At 44.7% G+C, this 22,910-nt stretch overlaps 1 protein-coding gene across 1 annotated transcript in view; it reads right to left on the bottom strand.

Annotated features, from left to right (window-relative positions):
• RDH5 (retinol dehydrogenase 5) overlaps nucleotides 1–19,305 on the bottom strand; it is a 114,723-nt gene extending 95,418 nt beyond the window's left edge. Inside the window, exon 1 of the mRNA XM_069758374.1 lies at nucleotides 18,919–19,305. The gene's annotated coding sequence lies outside the window, so the exon portion shown is untranslated. The remainder of the gene's footprint in view (nucleotides 1–18,918) is intronic.
• Nucleotides 19,306–22,910: the final 3,605 nt, after the last annotated feature.

Here is a 22,910-nt window from a genome sequence, read left to right as displayed (position 1 = left end):
ACGTATCGTCACGTGTGGTTTCTTCTCCAAGTCATTTTCGTCTTCGGAACGAAACTACTCCATCGGAGATAAGGAACTGTTAGCCATTAAGTTGGCCTTAGAAGAGTGGCGTTATCTCCTCGAGGGGGCTGTTCACCCCTTTACTATATTTACGGACCATAAGAATCTGGCCTATGTGCAGTCGGCCCAAAGACTTAATCCTCGACAAGCTAGATGGTCCCTGTTTTTTGGACGTTTTGACTTTGAACTCCATTTTCGTCCTGGTGACAAGAATGTCCGAGCTGATGCTCTCTCACGGTCCTTTCAGCCGTTGGATGAACTGGAGACTCCTGCACATATTATTGACCCTGCGTGGATCATTTCCATTACTCCTTTAGAAGTAATTTCTTTACCTCCTGGGAAAACCTTCGTGGCAAGCAAGGACAGAAAGAAAGTACTACTCTGGGGTCATTCTTCCAAAATTGCTGGACATGCTGGAATTAAGAAGACTCTTTCTCTTATTGCTCGCCACTATTGGTGGCCGTCCCTTCGTCTAGATGTCCGAGATTTCGTCGCTTCGTGCCCTTCTTGTGCTAAAAACAAGGTTCCCCGGCAATTACCTTCTGGACTCTTACATCCGCTACCAGTACCTTCTACTCCTTGGAGCCATATCGCCATGGACTTTATCACGGATCTCCCTCGCTCCTTTAATTGCTCTGATATCCTGGTGGTTGTCGATCGATTTTCCAAAATGGCTCACTTCATACCCTTATCTGGTTTGCCATCTGCTCCCGAACTGGCGAAGATCTTCATCCGCCATATCTTTCGACTTCACGGCTTCCCTCTTCATATTGTTTCGGATCGAGGAGTCCAGTTCACAGCTCGATTCTGGAGAGCTCTGTGTGGCTTAATGAAAATAACTCTAGATTTCTCCTCCGCTTATCATCCTCCGTCTAATGGCCAAGTGGAGCGCGTCAATCAAATTCTCACATCCTATCTACGACATTTCTCCAATGCTCATCATAACGATTGGGTTTCCTTGCTTCCTTGGGCGGAATTTGCCTATAACAATCATCCTAATGAATCTTCTTCTAAATCTCCTTTCTTTGTGGTCTTTGGGCAACACCCTGGCATTCCTTTTCCCATTTCCAGCACTTCAGGCGTACCGGCGGCTGATTCTCTGTCCCTGGAGTTCTCCAAGATTTGGCTAGAGACTAAGGAGTCACTTCTAAAAGCTACTGATCGTATGAAAAGGTTTGCAGATAAAAGACGACTTGATGTTCCCCCATATCTACCGGGGGATAAGGTTTGGCTCTCCTCTCGGTACATTAGGCTAAAAATCCCTTCTCATAAATTGGGTCCTCGCTACATTGGTCCTTTTGAAATTTCTAGCCGAATCAATGAGGTGGCATATAAGTTAAAATTACCGGCTTCTTTGCGTGTGCCTAATGCCTTTCATGTCTCGCTTCTTAAACCTGCTGTATTCAATCGTTTTCACTCTTCGTCATCTTTTGTCCCATCCTTTTCCTCTTCCGATGATCAGTTCGAGGTGAGGGATATTTTAGCTCAAAAGACGGTTAGGGGCCGAACGCTATTTCTAATTGACTGGAAGGCATTTGGTCCTGAGGAGAGATCATGGGAACCTCGAGAGAACATCAATGCGCCCCATATTTTAAAGAGGTTTCTTTCCAGCTCTAAAAGAAGGGGGAGTAAGAAAGGGGGTACTGTCACGATCGCCGATACTTACCTGTCCGGCCGGCGCGCTCCTAACGTCCCTTCTTCTTCTGGTCGGCTCGGCTTCTCTGCTTCTCGGCGCAGCTGCGGTCAGCGCATGCGCCGTAGGGTCTCTTCCGCCGCTCTGCCTGCTGGGAGGTTGTGACCCGGTGGCTCCGCCTCCAATATGGCGGCGCCCACCGGGTATTTCTGCTCGGCGCTTCCTCAGGTAAGCGCCTGTGTATCTTCGCTGTAGCGTTCCTGTTAGCGCCAGCGTTGTGTTTGGGCCCATCCTTAGGATTACTCTCTGTGTTCCGTTTCTCCGGTTTCTCCCTGTTCCTCCGGTTATCCCCTGTTCCCTGTTCCTGCTGGGTTTTGGTTTTGCCTTGTCTTTATATTGTGTTTTTCCTTTTCAGCTCTCTGCCTCGTCTCCCTCTGCGTTCCTGCTCCGCTGCATCACCCAGTCGTCCCTTTGGCTCCGGCAGTTGCGGTACCATCCTCCTTGGGCCTGCTCCTAACGCTCCCTGTATAGGGGGCGCATCCATCAGGTTTGCTCGCCTTGGGGGGCTCTGGGACCGTGACCCAGAGGGTCCACTATTGGGTTTTCTACGTCTCGTCATCTCACCTCCGTGTAGCGTAATAGTGGGCATTCGAGGAGTGGCGTCATTGGCTTGAAGGAGCTAAGCATCGTGTGGTGGTCTTGACTGATCATAAGAACTTGACTTATCTCGAGTCTGCCAAGCGGTTGAATCCTAGACAGGCTCCTTGGTCGCTGTTTTTTGCCCATTTTGACTTTGTGGTTTCGTACCTTCCGGGCTCTAAAAATGTGAAGGCGGATGCCCTGTCTAGGAGTTTTGTGCCCGACTCTCCGGGTTTATCTGAGCCGGCAGGTATTCTCAAAGAGGGAGTAATTGTGTCTGCCATCTCCCCTGATTTGCGGCGGGTGCTGCAAAAATTTCAGGCTAATAAACCTGATCGTTGCCCAGCGGTGAAACTGTTTGTCCCTGATAGGTGGACGAATAAACTTATCTCTGAGGTTCATTGTTCGGTGTTGGTTGGTCATCCTGGAATCTTTGGTACCAGAGAGTTAGTGGCTAGATCCTTTTGGTGGCCATCTCTGTCGCGGGATGTGCGTTCTTTTGTGCAGTCCTGTGGGATTTGTGCTCGGGCTAAGCCCTGCTGTTCTCGTGCCAGTGGGTTGCTTTTGCCCTTGCCGGTCCCGAAGAGGCCTTGGACACATATCTCTATGGATTTTATTTCAGATCTTCCCGTCTCTCAAAAAATGTCAGTCATTTGGGTGGTTTGTGATCGCTTCTCTAAGATGGTCCATTTGGTACCCTTGTCCAAATTACCTTCCTCCTCTGATTTGGTGCCATTGTTCTTCCAGCATGTGGTTCGTTTACATGGCATTCCAGAGAATATCGTTTCTGACAGAGGTTCCCAGTTTGTTTCGAGGTTTTGGTGAGCCTTTTGTGCAAGGATGGGCATTGACTTGTCTTTTTCCTCGGCTTTCCATCCTCAGACTAATGGCCAGACCGAACGAACCAATCAGACCTTGGAAACATATCTGAGATGCTTTGTTTCTGCTGATCAGGATGACTGGGTGTCCTTTTTGCCTTTGGCTGAGTTCGCCCTTAATAATTGGGCCAGCTCGGCTACCTTGGTTTCGCCGTTTTTCTGCAACTCTGGGTTCCATCCTCGTTTCTCTTCAGGGCAGGTTGAGTCTTCAGACTGTCCTGGTGTGGATAGGGTGGTGGACAGGTTGCAGCAGATTTGGACTCATGTAGTGGACAATTTGACCTTGTCCCAGGAGAAGGCTCAACGTTTCGCTAACCGCAGACGCTGTGTGGGTCCCCGACTTCGTGTTGGGGATTTGGTTTGGTTGTCTTCTCGTCATATTCCTATGAAGGTTTCCTCTCCTAAGTTTAAACCTCGTTTCATTGGTCCGTATAGGATTTCTGAGGTTCTTAATCCTGTGTCTTTTCGTTTGACCCTTCCAGATTCTTTTTCCATCCATAACGTATTCCATAGGTCATTGTTGCGGAGATACGTGGCACCTATGGTTCCATCTGTTGATCCTCCTGCCCCGGTTTTGGTGGAGGGGGAGTTGGAGTATATTGTGGAGAAGATTTTGGATTCTCGTGTTTCAAGACGGAAACTCCAGTATCTGGTTAAGTAGAAGGGTTATGCTCAGGAAGATAATTCCTGGGTCTTTGCCTCTGATGTCCATGCTCCCGATCTTGTTCGTGCCTTTCATATGGCTCATCCTGGTCGTCCTGGGGCTCTGGTGAGGGTTCGGTGACCCCTCCTCAAGGGGGGGGGGGGGTACTGTTGTGAATTCTGTGGCAGAGCTCCCTCCTGTGGTCACAAGTGGTACTTCGGCTGATTCTCTCTATGAGCTTCCGTTGGTGGAGGAGAGTGGTACTGCGGCTTCTGAGTTTCCTTCCTCAGGTGATGTGGTGAAGTCGTTAGGTGCTGCTCTATTTAACTCCACCTAGTGCTTTGATCCTGGCCTCTAGTCAATGTTCTAGTATTGGACTTGCTTCCTCCTGGATCGTTCCTGTGGCCTGCTGCTCTGCATAGCTAAGTTGCTCTTGTGTTATTTTTGTTTGCTGTTTTTTCTGTCCAGCTTGTTTATTTGGTTTTTCTTGCTTGCTGGAAGCTCTGGGACGCAGAGGGTGTACCTCCGTGCCGTTAGTCGGTACGGAGGGTCTTTTTGCCCCCTTTGCGTGGTTGTTTGTAGGGTTTTGTGTTGACCGCAAAGTTACCTTTCCTATCCTCGCTCTGTTCAGAAAGTCGGGCCTCACTTTGCTAAATCTATTTCATCTCTACGTTTGTCTTTTCATCTTAACTCACAGTCATTATATGTGGGGGGCTGCCTTTTCCTTTGGGGTATTTCTCTGAGGCAATGTAGGCTTATTTTCTATCTTCAGGCTAGCTAGTTTCTCAGGCTGTGCCGAGTTGCATAGGGAGCGTTAGGCGCAATCCACGGCTGCCTCTAGTGTGGTTGGAGAGGATTAGGGATTGCGGTCAGCAGAGTTCCCACGTCTCAGAGCTCGTTCTATGTTTTTGGGTTATTGTCAGATCACTGTATGTGCTCTGACTTCTATGTCCATTGTGGTACTGAATTACCAGCCATAACAGTACGGTATATGTGTATGTACGGTATGTGTGTGTATGTATGTACGGTACGTGTATGTGTATCTGTATGTATGTACAGTATTTGTAGATTGTAAACTTGCGAGCAGGGACCTCACTCCTAATGTCACTGTTTAAATTGTCTTAACTCGTACCGAATTTATTGTTTTTACATGTCCCCGCTTAATTGTAAAGTGCTGCGGAATATGTTGGCGCTATATACTGTAAATAAAAATTATTATTATTATTATATGTGTGTGTGTATGCATGTATGGTATATGTATGTGTATGCATGTACGGTATATGTATGTGTATGTACGGTTTATGAATGTGTGTATGTACGGTATGTGTATGTATGACGGTATATTTAGTGTATTATTATTATTATTATTATTTATTTATATAGCACCATTGATTCCATGGTGCTGTACATGAGAAGGGGTTACATACAAGTTACAAATATCACATACAGTAAACAAACTAACAATGACGGACTGATACAGAGGGGCGAGGACCCTGCCCTTGCTGGCTTACATTCTACAGGATTATGGGGAAGGAGACAGTAGGTTGAGGGTTGCAGGAGCTCCGGTGTTGGTGAGGCGGTAGCTCCGGTGTTGGTGAGGCGGTAGCTCCGGTGTTGGTGAGGCGGTAGCTCCGGTGTTGGTGAGGCGGTAGCTCCGGTGTTGGTGAGGCAGCAGCGGTGTCAGTGCAGGCTGTAGGCTTTCCTGTATATCTGTGTATCTGTGTGTATGTATGGTATATGTGTTTGCATATACTGTATTTGTATGTGTATCTGTGTATGTGCAGTATATATATGCACGGTATATGTGTGTATGTATGTACGGTATATGTAGAGCACATACCAGACATATAATGTAATATAATACATACATGGTCGGGCTATACCGGTTCCAGCAGAGGAGGCGCTTTGCACACTTGCTGTCATGTGCCAAATAGAGTGTGAGCCATGTCTGTAGTGTTCTATTCACTGACATAGTTGACACTAGTTGTCACTTGGCTGCAAGTCTGACTGCGCTGGAACCAGCAGAACCGAATGTGAACGGATATATATATATATTTATTTTAAACACACACAGTACATATATATATATATATATATATATATATATATGTATATATATATATATATATATATATATACAGTTAGGGCCAGAAATATTTGTTATTTTAGCTGTTTACAAGAACATGTTCAGAAATACAATTATATATATAATATGGGCTGAAAGTGCACACTCCCAGCTGCAATATGATAGTTTCCACATCCAAATCGGAGAAAGGGTTTAGGAATCATAGCTCTGTAATGCATAGCGTCCTCTTTTTCAAGGGACCAAAAGTAATTGGACAATGGACTCTAAGGGCTGCAATTAACTCTGAAGGCGTCTCCCTCGTTAACCTGTAATCAATGAAGTAGTTAAAAGGTCAGGGGTGGATTCCAGGTGTGTGGTTTTGCATTTGGAAGCTGTTGCTGTGAGCAGACAACATGCGGTCAAAGGAACTCTCAATTGAGGTGAAGCAGAACATCCTGAGGCTGAAAAAAAAGAAAAAATCCATCAGAGAGATAGCAGACATGCTTGGAGTAGCAAAATCAACAGTTGGGTACATTCTGAGAAAAAAGGAATTGACTGGTGAGCTTGGGAACTCAAAAAGGCCTGGGCGTCCACGGATGACAACAGTGGTGGATGATCGCCGCATACTTAATTTGGTGAAGAAGAACCCGTTCACAACATCAACTGAAGTCCAGAACACTCTCAGTGAAGTAGGTGTATCTGTTTCTAAGTCAACAGTAAAGAGAAGACTCCATGACAGTAAATACAAAGGGTTCACATCTAGAAGCAAACCATTCATCAATACCAAAAATAGACAGGCCAGAGTTAAATTTGCAGAAAAACACCTCAAGAAGCCAGCTCAGTTCTGGAAAAGTATTCTATGGACAAATGAGACAAAGATCAACCTGTACCAGAATGATGGGAAGAAAAAAGTTTGGAGAAGAAAGGGAACGGCACATGATCCAAGGCACACCACATCCTCTGTAAAACATGGTGGAGGCAACGTGATGGCATGGGCATGCATGGCTTTCAATGGCACTGGGTCACTTGTGTTTATTGATGACATAAGAGCAGACAAGAGTAGCCGGATGAATTCTGAAGTGTACCGGGATATACTTTCAGCCCAGATTCAGCCAAATGCTGCAAAGTTGATTGGACGGCGCTTCATAGTACAGATGGACAATGACCCCAAGCATACAGCCAAAGCTACCCAGGAGTTCATGAGTGCCAAAAAGTGGAACATTCTGCAATGGCCAAGTCAATCTCCAGATCTAAACCCAATTCAGCATGCATTTCACTTGCTCAACTCCAGACTTAAGACGGAAAGACCCACAAACAAGCAAGACCTGAAGGCTGCGGCTGTAAAGGCCTGGCAAAGCATTAAGAAGGAGGAAACCCAGCGTTTGGTGATGTCCATGGGTTCCAGACTTAAGGCAGTGATTGCCTCCAAAGGATTTGCAACAAAATATTGAAAATAAAAATATTTTGTTTGGGTTATGTTTATTTGTCCAATTACTTTTGACCTCCTAAAATGTGGAGTGTTTGTAAAGAAATGTGTACAATTCCTACATTTTCTATCAGATATTTTTGTTTAACCCTTCAAATTAAACGTTACAATCTGCACTTGAATTCTGTTGTAGAGGTTTCATTTCAAATCCAATGTGGTAGCATGCAGAGCCCAACTCGCGAAAATTGTGTCACTGTCCAAATATTTCTGGCCCTAACTGTATATACATATATATATGCACTGTCTTTATCCATCTCAGCTAAAAAATATAAATATATGTATTGTTTACAGCTGTGGGGGCCCTGTGATTGCTATGTATGCCCCTGGGCAGTAGTAATGAGGTCAATCTGACTTGTTTCTCAGAGCCCGAGGCTCCAGGGTCCCATTGCCAGATTGCCATCATCATAAGCAGTGTACCGGACAGGGAGGGGGGCCCAGACACATTTCTTGAACAGGGGCCCCAAGTTATTAGTGTCCGCCCCTGCCCCCAGCCAGTGGCGTGTTGCTAATAGCGGCACACAATGCAGCTGCTATGCGGCCTGTAAGTCAGGGGGGCCTGCCCAGTGCCAGTGAAGCAGCAGTAGCAGAGTAGCGGGTGACAGGAGGCAAGAGCCGACTGCGGTGGCTAAAGCCTGTTCCCGCTGTTAAAGAGAAATTCATATTCACTGCTCCCCACGCCCATAGTCCCTCCCACTACTATGCGTTGAATCCGGCGCCGAGAGATGGGAGGGACTATACAGTAGGAGTGGAGAGCAGTGAATATTCATTTCACTTTACTAGCGGGCACAGTAGCCGCAGCTGCAGACTTCCTGCTGCTGGGCAATCACATATGCCCTTTACTAAAGGGAATGAATATTCACTGCTCTCCACGCCCATGAATATGGTATATATCAGTGAACGAGTCAGCACGTGTTGGCCATAATACTGTAGGACTGCATTATATTCTATGGGCGACTGCATTATATTCTATGGGGGGCTGCATTATAATCTATGTGGGGGTTGCGTTATACTATATGAGGTCAGAATTATATTCTATATGTGGACAGCATTATACTCTATGGAGGACTATGGGGAGTATTATACTCTGGAGGACTATGGGGAGTGCATTGTACTCTATGTAAGCATAAAAGATGTGGCACTCACCCCAAGATTGCTGAAAAACAATGTCCTTTAATTCGCTTTATGCGGCATTAGACATCTTTGGAGAGGCGGCAGGTAAAAGTGAGGGGTGCGGGGACAGGAGAACCCGCACCCCTCACTTTTACCTGCCACCTCTCCACAGATGTCTAATGCCGCATAAAGCGAATTAAAGGACATTGTTTTTCAGCAATCTTGGGGTGAGTGCCACATCTTTTATGCTTACATAGTGTGTAACTCTATTGTTCTGCTATATGTAGAGCACCGCCCTTGGATGCATCAATTGTTGTGTTTTTAAGTCTGATGGAAAGCCTGTCCCATATGTTCTATACAGGGCCGGCTCCAGGATTTTGTGGGCCCCGGGCAAAAGAGTCTCAGTGGGCCCACATACCACGATTCATGATGCACAGATACGGAGGAGAAATATAGATATACTACATAGGGCCTAGCCTTCCCCCTCATCCTTCACATAGGCAGATATGCACACACACAATACGCAGACATACACACACACACACACACATCTACAGTACGCAGACATGCGCACTCACACACACACACATACACATGCACACACACAAATACGCAGACATGCACACACACACACAATACGCAGACATACACACACACAATACGCAGACATACACATACAGTACGCAGGCATGCTGCACACACATACAGTACTCAGACATGCACACACACAATACGCAGACATACACACACACACAATACGCAGACATACACATACAGTACGCAGGCATGCTGCACACACATACAGTACTCAGACATGCACACACACACGCAGCACTCAGACATGCACACACACAATACGCAGACATGCGCGCACACACACAGACAATACGCAGACATACACCCACACAATACGCAGACATACACATACAGTACGCAGACATGCTGCACACACATACAGTACTCAGACATGCACACACACACACACACACAGCACTCAGACATGCACACACACACAATACGCAGACATACACATATTGCCAAAGCTTGTGGGATGGTCGACCCTCTTGCTCCATTTTTGACTTTTGCTATGGAAGCGTTTCTTATCTGGGAACATTCACAGTTCTCTACCTTAATTTATTGATTATGGGCCAAATCTCCAGTCAGTGTTTTATCCATCCAGACACACCAGGAAAATGATCGTTCAGCAGACTGCTCCCGTATCTCTCCAGACTCCCCCCTCCTCTGGCATGTGGCTGTGGAGGGAGCGCTGCTTGATCGATGGCCGTCACTTAAACATACATGGCCACCCACAGTGCACGCTGCAGCTGTGTCTGTTACTAATGATGCGGTCAGGCAGACACTGTGCCTTTAACTTTGCTTGTGTGTCCGCCCGGCCGCGTCATCACTAGCAGAAGCAGAGACATCGCTGCAGCAGCGTGCACTGTGCGCGGCCATGTTTATTTAAGTGACGGCTCAGCTCAAGTAGTGGCGAAGCTGCTGAGGGAGCAGCCCGGGCTCCCTGGTATCCTGGCCACGAGTGGGCCCCCCCATTTGTTCAGGGCCCCGGCATTTGCCCCGGTACGCCGGGTGCTGATGCCGGCCCTGGTTCTATACCCTGTGAAGATTGCTAGTTACCTGGTGCCGCTCAGTTCGGAATCTTGTTTGTTTGGCATACTCTATGGAAGATTATGGGGAGTCTATTATACTCTATGGAGTACTATGGGGAGTCTGTTATCCTATATGGAGGACTATGGGGAGTCTATTATACTATATAGAGGACTATAGGGAATGTATTATACTATATAAAGGAATATGGGGAGTGTATTATACTATATGAAGGACTATGGTGAGTGTATTATACTATATGGAGGACTAGGGGGAGTATATTATACTACAAGGACTATGGGGGTATATTATACTATATGGATGACTATGGGGGTGTATTATACTATATGGAGGATTATGGGGGTGTATTATACTATATGAAGGACTAGGGGGAGAGCAAAATGCAGGATTTTCATCAAGTGATTGGATTGTTTATGCAGGAACAAAAATCATTGTTCTCATCTGCACATCGCCCAGTGAAAACTGCACATATGCTGCTAAGATGATATTGTATGTGGACAGATTGATCTACTAGTGATCATTCTGTCCCCATCATTATTCCTCAGCCAGTGTAAAGAGGCCGGGAAACAAGTGGCGAATGACTTCAATATTGTTGATCACGCTCATTTAGTGCCTGAAATCAGCGCATGTAACTACAATCAAAATGTTTCTGTGTGATGTACAGTATGTTAGCATTTGGGGCCCCATTTTAAACTTTTGCCTAGGGCCCCACTTTGCCTAAAACCGGCCCCTGCTTCTATGTGAAGTATTTATGGCTAGCCATATCAGCGTAGGCGTAGGCTAGCATGGGTGCATGAGTAACGCTGTTCAGTTGAAAAGCCTGGTCACGGTATCCAGTCTACCTCCTATAAACTCTTTTGCCCATCTCTGTCCTTCAGGCTTCTTGACTATATTGTTTTCCTCTGATTCTCCTCCATTCACATCATTTTGTATTAGCTGGTTCAAAAGAAGGACTGTTTTGGAAAATCCTTGCAGAAATCTTCTATAAAACCAGCAGAAACAAAGGAAAACATTTAAGTATAGTGATAGTCCTTGGATTGGGCCAAGAGGATCCAGCTTCAATCTTGATGTGGTTAGTTTCTGTATGATCTGTAGACACCACATACCTACTACATAGGTTTCTGAAAGCTGACAGAATTGGCACTTTTCTTGGAAATGTTTTAGGCCTTCTTTATACAATTTTTACCAATCTGTCCCCCTTTTCCTCCAGTATCCTGCAAAAGCCTGTCAAATCATCTAGGCACACAAGAACTTCCAGCAAATGCATGCTATCGATTTCAGCACCTCATGGTGTGCACAATGCGGGAAGTGCTCCACAGAAATATGAAAGCATTGTTTCAAATTCATAGAAACCCAAAATGAAAGTCGTCTTCTTATTATCATCTGGATATATGGGAATCTGATGATATCAACATTATAGGTCCAATACACGAATTCACAGATTAATTTACTTTGCAACAGACTGCTAAGAACATCCTCAATTCTGGTAGTGGTATACTGATTAGGAATAGTGCGTTTATTCTGAGAGCTGTTGCCGACATACAGTACATTCCATGAGCCATTTTCATACGTCTATTGGGAAAGCATAAGACCTCCTTTACTATTTAATAATCCCAGTAGACTTCAAAGTTTTCCGAACACTTTTTAAGGTACCTTCACACTCAGCGACGCTGCAGCGATACCGACAACGATGTCGATCGCTGCAGCGTCGCTGTTTGGTCGCTGTTAGGTCACCTCAAGCAATATGTAAAGTGGCCGAGAGTGGTAATCATGATCAAGCTGCTGTATGGTTACGCTCTGGCACTTTACAGGAAAACAGTGCCCTTGTCCCAGTTTGCTGTCAGGTGTGGGGTGCATCACACTGACTTGTAGGCTGCAGGCCTCCATCTTCACGAGCCACAGAATACAAATTGCGAGACACCAAGTTCAATGCAGCAAACAATGGTTAGTTCAAGCTCATCAGGTTATTATGTGGGATAGAGCACAACACTTCATATTCCTTACTTCCTTAGCATGACACATCTTCAGCCTCAACATTTGTTCCTCCTGGACTATCCCTAAGCCCACTTATTCTGTCATCCCCAGGAATGTACTGTCCTGTTCCACAGTGCACCCGGAATCAGCCATCTGCCCTTCACATGGTTCCATGCCCATCAGCTCCCACACTGAGCTTAGGGGACCAGATGTTGCCGGATGTTCGCAAGGAATATCAGTACGGCCTCCCATGGTCTTGAACAATTGGTACATGCTGGCCCAAGCAGCAAACGGCATTTGAAATTGACCTTGTTACTGTACATCCCTATGGAACAACCATCAGGAAGTAAGTCCCTTTTCTAACCTCATTTTACCCTCCCAGTGTGGGCTAACCTCAAACATTAACTATATCTTATCCTATAATAAGATAAAAATATGACTTACAGTAAACCCAATCATAACATATATTCAGAGTACCAGTGAGCCAGTATACTTAATTATCCTCAATATCAAGTGATAAAATGACTGTAAGAAAATAATAATAAGCAAAATTAAGTTCGGCCTGTTGGTTCGGTCCCCCACAACAGTTTTTGTCTCTTATGTGGACCCTTTGGAAAATGAAGTGCCGACCCCTGGTCTAATGCAAACTCTACACATTTTCCTTTGATAAGTGTCCTTTTGTGGTATGAACGATTTTGTTCTTTGTGGAGGCTAATGGTAAGTCAGTTTGGTCTACATTGTGCTTTGTTTCCAAGTAAATTTGTTTTTCAATGACCCCACAGGCATTTGACTCACTTTTTTACTGACGTTTGAGGAGACCTTCCACTCTACAATTATGACATATCACTGAGATCAGTGATGTTCAGTCTCTAAACACCCCAATCACAAGAGCAAGTCAATAGTCCTTCTCAAAGGGAATCCGTCACCAAGTTTTTGCTGCCTCATCTGAATAAGAGACCCCGATTCCAAAGATGTATCACTTAGATTACGGAGTGCATTGTTGTCACACAATCAGTGTTCTTAGACGCAGCATGATGCAGAGCTGAGAATTCTGCCACTACCCACAGCAGGCTTCCTATGCACATTGTCTATTGACAGTGACCTGCTTATCCCAGGAGGGGGTGGTGTCGGTTTAGCAGTGAGACTTAGTCCCAGCAATGATAATGTCCTTCATTATAAGGAAACACCAGCACACAGCCTGATTAGTGACACATGGCTGAATTCAGTGTTTTGAACCCTACCAAATGATGTTCTCTGATTATATAGCAAAAACCTGCTGACAGATTCCCTTTAAGGCCCCCAAACAAATTAGAGCAACTTAGGCAAAATTTATAGACGAGTTTGGACAACAGTTGAATGTGTATAGTGGAACCCTGACAGATTATTTCCGGGCTAGCAAAGGATGCGGCATGGCCAATTTTGGACTTCAAATCCTTTTGTTCACTAATAGATAAGTTGCTGCCTTTGGAGACTAAAGGTACCGTCACATTTAGCGACGCTGCAGCGATATAGACAATGAGCCGATCGCTGCAGCGTCGCTGTTTAGGTCGCTAGGAGACGTCAAACACCGGCAACAGCAGAACGATGCAGGAGCGATCCAGTGACGTACTTATCGTTCTCGCTGGTTGTTAGCTCCATGGAAAAACATTGCAGGCATCGATGCTTTTGCTGTCAAACATGACGAATCACGCCGACCTGACGACCAAATAAAGTTCCGGACTTTCAGCTCCGACCAGCGATGTCACAGCGGGATCCTGATCGCTGCTGCGTGTCAAACACAACGAGATCGCTATCCAGGACGCTGCAACGTCACGGATCGCTGTCGTTCTCATTGGAAAGTTGCTTAATGTGACGGTACCTTTAGGACTCTCTCATAGAAAGGACAGATCTACTAGGTAGTGTGAGGGCTCCTTTGTATGCGAAAATCAGGAGAGATAGCTGAAGGCTGATCAATCAGTCGATCTGACATTCAGTAAACAGTTATCTTAAGTATATGAGGGGCTTTTGGTGTCTCCTGCTAGGAATCTGTCTGGCCGCTCTCAGACATTCTTGAACTCAGAGGCGAACATATCATTGGTGCAACCTGTTCATTCGCACAGGAGCCCAAGAGGCCCCCTTCAAAGCAAGTGTAATTGTGCATTATGATGAGTTATTGGGCTGCAAAGGGCCCCTATATCGTTCTTGCACAGGGGCCCTCTTCTGTCTGTGTCCGCCACTGCTTCAGATTAGTGCCCTCAGCACAAGCATCTCTTCACTGCAAATTCTCTCTGCCATCTACTAAGCCACTGTTCTACACCCAGAGAGGTTTCCTCTCGGCACTGGTTTGGAGGTCTCTCTCACCCACCTGCTAGACCTCCTACAGCAGTCACTATGGCACACTTGGTCTCCAGCACAATACACAGCACCAACAGTACTACCATTCTACAGGCTCCACTCTACACCCTGGCAGCACCAAATCTGGTGCTTCTGCAACACTGGTCCCGACAGCCGAGTCATACAAATCCACCAGCCCTTCCACATTCAAAAGAACACCCAGGGCCCTTACCCCTTTCCCCCCACAGAGGATGAGCACACAACAGGAACACGATCTCATACCCCAACAATGCTCTACTCTGCACTGTGGTGCGCAAGGACCTCACCACTGCTCTGCTCTGTCTTTTCTTCTGCTCATCCAATCAGCAGTTGGCATGAATAGAGGTCCTGAACATATTGATGTGTATAGATAGAAATCAGGTCTAGCAAGGAGGATCTCATTGATTCTCCCTTCTCGGCTTGGTTACCCTGGTACCAATTTAGGGTCACTCTAGTTGTCCTCTGGTATCATTTTCTCTGAGATATGGTATTGTCTTATTCCTACTTGTGTCTTTCCCCATTTTGTTGTCTTTTTCGATTATTGGTTGTCTGTGTAAACCACTCTGTGGCCTATTTTTATTTGTTTCCAGCTCTTCGGCTCCAGCTGACACCTTAATTTGTGTATGTTTGATGACTTTGGAGATCCCTCGTGCATGATTCGTTGGTATAACAAGAGAGAATACCTTCCTCTATTGTGACTGTAAATCTACCAAAAAGTACAGCACTTGTTTGATCCTTTGTCTTGAATATTCTCGCTCCATCTACAAGAACTTTTTATTACTCTACGTGTAATATTTATATGAGATACGAATCACCGCACCCGGTCACCACACAAGAAAAATAAAATGTGAGCAAAGAGTGAATTTCATGAATAAAAATGATCTGCCTCAGAGATACAGGGAATAAAACTAAATTTACGTCTCATAAAAACATTTCTTTTTATTAAATCGTGACACACTGCCGATCTATAACACGAACAACTGTTACTTTCCTGACTGATAACATATTTTATATTAGCAATCCAACTGCAGAGTGCAGAGATGGGAGCACAGAGCTGCCATAGCATATCATTTGATGCATGAGTGTTGATGTTAAAATAGGAAAAATTCCAGTATGTTGGAGAATACAGCGCAGACCATCTTATATATACATGTACAGAACATTGACCATTAAATTACTGCCCTTGTCTTACTTCATGCTCATACCCTTCTATGTTGTTACAATGATCAGACTGCTGCTTACTTAAAAAAAATTAGCAGAAGTCATCAGTATAAAGAGATTCTCTATAATGCAATCGCTTAATAATAATAATAATAATAATAATCTTTATTTATATAGCGCCAACATATTCCGCAGCGCTTTACAGTTTAACAGTTTCAAACACAAAAGTCATAAGTAACAACGTTAACAATACAATAATTAAAGCAAAATAAGACGACCCTGCTCGTGAGAGCTTACAATCTACAATGAGGTGGGGGAGATACAAAGTACAGGTGTGTATTTACAATGATGTATTTACAATCATGGTCCAGCCATCTTCAGGGGTTGGGGAATAGATGGGGATAGTGAATGGGCTACACACACACACAAACATAACATAACTTTGATTAGTGAACGTGATAGGCCGCTCTGAACAAATGTGTTTTGAGCGAGCGCCTAAAACTATGCAAATTATGGATGGTCCTAATATCTTGGGGTAGAGCATTCCAGAGGATTGGCGCAGCACGGGAGAAGTCTTGGAGTCGGGAGTGGGAGGTACGGATTAGTGCAGAGGTTAGCCGAAAGTCATTTGCAGAGCGCAGTGGTCTGTTAGGCTGATAGACAGAAATGAGGGAGGAGATGTAAGGGGGTGCCGCACTGTGGAGAGCTTTGTGGGTGAGAACAAGTACTTTGAATTGTATCCTGTAATGAATGGGTAGCCAGTGTAACGACTGGCGAAGAGCGGACGCGTCCGAATAACGATTAGCCAGATGGACGACCCTGCTTACTACAGGCACACATATACATTGAGAACCCATAACATAAAACTACCTGCCCAATATTGTGTATGCCACCTTTCTGCAGTTAAAACAGGTCAGACCCATTAGAAGGGTTTTTCTGGGAGTTTTATTTTTTTCCCTAGGTACTTGCTAACTACCTGCCTGCTCTGACTGGCAAAGATTTCTTCCAGCTCAGAACAGTCATGGAACACTCCTGTTGGCAATTCTCCTGCTTCCTGTGATGTCCTGTCGACAGAGCAGCTCCTTCTCTCCCAGTCTGATCTGTCACTGGAGCATCACTGACAACGTCATGCTGATTGACAGCTGGCTCCCCACTACTTAACTACAGGGAGCCGGCTATCCATCAGCATGACATTGAAACTGATGTCCCATTGACAGAGCAGAGTGGAAGAGAAGGAGCTGCTCTATTGACATGAAGTCAAACGAAGTAGGACAATTGCAGCCAGAGCAGGTGACAATGACATTATTTCACGGAAGAACAGGCAGGTAGGTAGCAACTACCTACTGGTAAGTTCTTTTCCTCACAGGTAAAAAAAACAACAACAAAAGGCCCGGATAACCCCTTTAAGGTATGAACTCCACAAGACCTCTGCAGACGTCCCATGGAATCTGGCTATAGCAGAAGATCCTGTCAGCCCTACAGATAGCATATAAATTTATATACGTTATACAATGTGATTTTCTGGATATTATTTTTGATATTCTATCTCTCAATGTTGAAATTAACCTACCCTTAAAATTATAGACTGTTCATGTCTTTGTAAGTGGGCAAACTTACAAAATCAGCAAGAGACCAAATACTTATTTCCCCCTTTCCCCAACTGTATTTTATCCAGAAAAGTAGGCAGTGTTTATGAAAAATTATGCAAAGATTATACAAAATGATAACAAAACAATATGATATATACAGTTACATAAAATAAAAAGGAATAATGAAAAAAAAACTACTAAACCTAATATTACAGAAATGACTGAATTTAGCGGAGGGAAGTACTCCATAGAAAACGGACAGAACCCACAGGAAGCTATACCTTCCATGGACCGATAAAGGACCAAACCTAATTTCGGCTTTTCATTAGATCAAAGTTACGCCTACATACCTCCCCTTGATGAGCTCACGAGGGGGAGGTTTGTGGGATGTGCTCGACCTTTCCAAATTTTAAGATCTCAAACTAACAGGATATCTTCTCCCATGGAGGTCCCAGGCTTTAGATATCATCATCATCATGTTTCCTATCACAATTTTACCTTTCTATAGAGATGAAATGTGACATGGATAGCACCATCCATCAGACCATTATTAAGGTGAAGGGGTTCTAGTGGCCCAAAAGTGATGTAAGTGAATGCATTCTGTTCATCCTTTCGCTATGATACCAAAAATCTATATCCCATAAACATTGGATCAATGCAAAACCCAATATTCATATCTGGTCACCGGAGACAAAAAGTCTAAGAAGATTATTTCACGAGCGGAAGTTTATGCCTCTGTGTAAATTAATTCCCATTTTGGTGTCTGGTTACCAGAGCAGGTCTTCCTTCTTTAGTTATCTGGTCACTGCAGGGGGCCGCTACTTCAATGGAGATGGAGGTGTGAGCTCTCTTTACCTCTTCCCCTGTCATAATTATTTTTTTTTTTCACTTCTCCATGTGTTCAATGTGAGGGTGACATGTCCCTTTCTCTGTAGGTGTCTGTATGGATTTTTATTTTTCTCTACGACTTACATTGTTTATATTCGGCCATTCCTGAAGCAGATATCATCTTGCCGGTAGTGATTGATAAGTGTAGGACCTCTACCAACCTCATATTGATGAGATACAGTGTGATTTTTTATTTTTTTTACGTGTAAACTTTAAACATCACAATCAGTAGATGGAATTGTCTCTTCAACAAGCATTTTTTTCTAAAAACTTCATGGTTTGCAAGTCTTAACATTAAACGTCCCATTCGTCATAGATATAGTAAGCTGTGACAGGCACCTTCAATGTCGCATGAATCCATTCTCAGTCTATTATATAAAATAGAAGCTTTTTGGTTCACTAATTCTTTATCAAAAGCTTAGAGTAAACTGGAATGTTGATCCAAAGACCTTGGAAAAGCAGCCAAGCACCAGTGGATAAATGGATGTTCTTATTTGAAGGTCATAAGCTTCAAATACCCCCAAAAAATGCACATACAATAAAACATCAGTAAACGTTACATGCCCCTGCAATGCCCTATACATGCATGGTATCATCTGTCATATCTAGGATATGGCATTACATGTGAAACTTCCCATAGCTGCCGTATTCTTGTGTAAGCGGTAACATTTGCACTGAAAAGATAAATGACACAACCCAACATGTCGTCACTTAGCAAAGATGGGGTTAAATATTAACAGAGAGTTTATTGTGACAGCAGTGCCTGTCAGTGACATGAAATGTGCACAGCAGACAGTGTGATAGTGGCTCCTACCTTCACAATCCCTTAGGCTTTTCCTGTTTCCTATACAATATTTGGGTGGAGCAGGATCTTGGGTCTCTGGAAACAGCTGTCAGCAGCTTTTGTGATTAGTTGTAGCAACTCTTTACCTCTGTGCAGTGTTGTGCCGCGCTCCGCTCCGTCTGGTTAATGGTGAAAAAACGGATTGTGAAAATGGTTGTGGTAGTCAAAGTCCATCGGCTTTAAAGGAGAGATTTTCCTAGACTTACAGAGGGGGGATAAGGAGGAGGCTGAGCTATTAACACTTAGCACTGCTATTGCTGAATGAGAGCATATGAGGAAAGGCGGCAAGGGAAAATCAAACAGGCGTCAAATCTAGTGGTGTTAGGGACAGATTGGGAGTGATCCTGGTTTATGTACATGTGGTGTTAGAAATATCTGCTTAAGCATACGTTACAGGGGTTGTCTCACTAGATACATTTACTTCATTGCAAAAGATGTGGGTTCCACCTTTGCGACCCTCACCTATCTCCAGAACGGTGATCCCCCCCCCACTCTCCAGTTCCAGCTAGCATTTGGCTGCCAGTGAGTGGAGAGGTGGTGGCACATGCAGTAGGTTTCTCCATTCAATGCCACCTCTGGGACTCTCAGCTATCTCCAAAACAGAAATACCCCAATCTCCAGTTCTGGCTGGCATTTGATTATCAATGAGTGGAAAGGTGGCGGCACATGCACTAGGTTTCTCCATTCAATGCCACCTCTGGGACTCTCAGCTATCTCCAAAACAGAAATACCCCAATCTCCAGTTCTGGCTGGCATTTGATTATCAATGAGTGGAAAGGTGGCGGCACATGCACTAGGTTTCTCCATTCAATGCCACCTCTGGGACTCTCAGCTATCTCCAAAAGAGAAATACCCCAATCTCCAGTTCTGGCTGGCATTTGACCATCAATGAGTGGAAAGGTGGCGGCACATGCACTAGGTTTCTCCATTCAATGCCACCTCTGGGACTCTCAGCTATCTCCAAAACAGAAATACCCCAATCTCCAGTTCTGGCTGGCATTTGACCATCAATGAGTGGAAAGGTGGCGGCACGTGCACTAGGTTTCTCCATTCAATGCCACCTCTGGGACTCTCAGCTATCTCCAAAAGAGAAATATCCCAATCTCCAGTTCTGGCTGGCATTTGACCATCAATGAGTGGAAAGGTGGCGGCACATGCACTAGGTTTCTCCATTCAATGCCACCTCTGGGACTCTCAGCTATCTCCAAAACAGAAATACCCCAATCTCCAGTTCTGGCTGGCATTTGATTATCAATGAGTGGAAAGGTGTCGGCACATGCACTAGGTTTCTCCTTTCAATGCCACCTCTGGGACTCTCAGCTATCTCCAAAACAGAAATACCCCAATCTCCAGTTCTGGCTGGCATTTGATTATCAATGAGTGGAAAGGTGGCGGCACGTGCACTAGGTTTCTCCATTCAATGCCACCTCTGGGACTCTCAGCTATCTCCAAAACAGAAATACCCCAATCTCCAGTTCTGGCTGGCATTTGACCATCAATGAGTGGAAAGGTGGCGGCACGTGCACTAGGTTTCTCAATTCAATGCCACCTCTGGGACTCTCAGCTATCTCCAAAACAGAAATACCCCAATCTCCAGTTCTGGCTGGCATTTGATTATCAATGAGTGGAAAGGTGGCGGCACATGCAGTACGTTTCTCCTTTCAATGCCACCTCTGGGACTCTCAGCTATCTCCAAAACAGAAATACCCCAATCTCCAGTTCTGGCTGGCATTTGATTATCAATGAGTGGAAAGGTGGCGGCACGTGCACTAGGTTTCTCCATTCAATGCCACCTCTGGGACTCTCAGCTATCTCCAAAACAGAAATACCCCAATCTCCAGTTCTGGCTGGCATTTGACCATCAATGAGTGGAAAGGTGGCGGCACATGCGCCGGCTCTCTCCATTCATTGCCACTTCTGGCAAATAAAGGAGCGTAAGCCAGAATGGTGGATGACAGAACCTTGCTCTTAAGATAGGAGTCCCAGAGGCGGACCCCCACATCTACTAGACATTTATGGAAAACCAATTTAAGCACTATTCTCAGACCATTCAGGCAACATCTGACATTGTAAAAATAAAAAAATAATGGTCAAGTATTTTGAGAGATGCACTTAGAGTATATTTAAAAGTCACGTGAGTAATATTTTCAGTAAGTGATTACAGTGCCACCCTATTTCTCACAACAAATAATACTCAAAACAGTGATTTATGGTAATAACAGACCCATCATTGATGTCAGAGAAATTCTACACACAGTCCTCAACTGGAATATGGTCATCTGCCATACCAGATAATCTCCTGCAACAAGGTGTTCTAGTTAACGTGAACCTGTCAGCAGCATTGTGCTGAGTAACCTACAGACAGTGTCAGGTCAGTGCCGTTATACTGATTACAATGATACCTTGGGTGATGAAATCCGTCTTGTGGTTGTTGTTTAAATCTTTATTTGTAGTTTTGAGTTAATGAGATGCTCGTGTTTCGGGGTGGCCCCAAATGCTCACATATTTCACCATCACACAGAAAAATTTCAGTTGTATTTACATGCGATGAGTTCAGGCCTTTAAATGAGCACAATCGACAATATTGAAGTAGTTTGGCACTTGTTTCTCAGACACTTTACACCGGCTGAAGAAAAATGTTGGATACAGAACAATCACTAGTTAATCACCCTACAGTATCATAGTATCAGCTGCATATCTGCAGTTTTAACTGGGCGATGTGCTGCTGAGAACAATGATTTTTGTTCTGGCATAAACAATCCAAACATTTGATTACTAGGCAGCATTTTGCTTGTTTAGTATACTGCACCTCATAGTCCTCCACATACGAGTAGTATAATGCACACCCCATAGTCCTCCATATAGTATAATACACTCCCCATAGTCCTTCATACAGTATAATACACTTCCCATAGTCCTCCATATAGTACAATGCACACCCCATTTTCCTCAATACAGTATAATACACCCCCTAGTCCTCCATCTATATATATAATTGTCTAAGGGTTTTTCCGTCTGTCTGTCTGTCTGTCTGTTTTTCTGTCTGTCTGTCTTTCTGTCTGTCTGTCTGTCTGTCCTGGAAATCCCGGCTCTCTGATTGGTCGAGGCCGCCAATGATGATTCCAGAATTCGCAGCAGACTGTGCCCGTCGCTGATTGGTCGAGGCAACCTTTATGACATCATCGTCGCCATGGCAACCATTATGACATCATCGTCGCTGTGCCCGTTGCTGATTGGTTGAGGCCTGGCGGCCTCGACCAATCAGCAATGGGCACAGCGACGATGATGTCATAATGGTTGCCATGGCGACGATGATGTCATAAAGGTTGCCTCGACCAATCAGCGACGGGCACAGTCTGCCGCGAATTCTGGAATCATCATTGTCCATATATTACAGGGACATGCATATTCTAGAATACCCGATGCGTTAGAATCGGGCCACAATCTAGTATAATATAATGAAGACCTCATATAGTATAATGCAGTCCCCATATAGTACATATAGCATAATGTACTCCTCATAGTCCTCGATTGAGAATAATGCAGCCCCATAGTCATCGATCTATGATGCCAATACAGTTGAATGCGCAATGCAGGCAGGGGGGACCCGGTGCCCAGTCGTGGGTCTCATAGTAACCACTGGCTGGGGGCCACTGGAGGAGTGGGGGCCATAGGCAAATGGAGATTCTTACCCATATGGTTGTGCTGAAGTCTGTATCCTCCATGTTTAAAGTTTGTTAATAAAGAAATCGCTTTTTTACGGACTCGGTGAAGCTGGACATTTCTTTCTTTTTTTGGATCTTGCACGCCTGGACACAGCGGGTCCGTGCTCCCGAGGTTTGGTTGCTGAATCATGGGTGAGCTGGTTTATGTTCCGCCATAGGCAAATGCCTAGATTGCTTGCTCCTAATGTCGGCTCTGTACACCCTTAGCCTATAGCTGATCATTGTTGTCAAGACCAA

This window comes from Ranitomeya imitator, chromosome 3 (assembly GCF_032444005.1).
Source record: "Ranitomeya imitator isolate aRanImi1 chromosome 3, aRanImi1.pri, whole genome shotgun sequence".
NCBI classification, from domain to species: Eukaryota; Metazoa; Chordata; class Amphibia; order Anura; family Dendrobatidae; genus Ranitomeya; species Ranitomeya imitator.
Note: the sequence above shows the minus strand (reverse complement) of the source record. Positions and strands in the feature narration are given on the sequence as shown.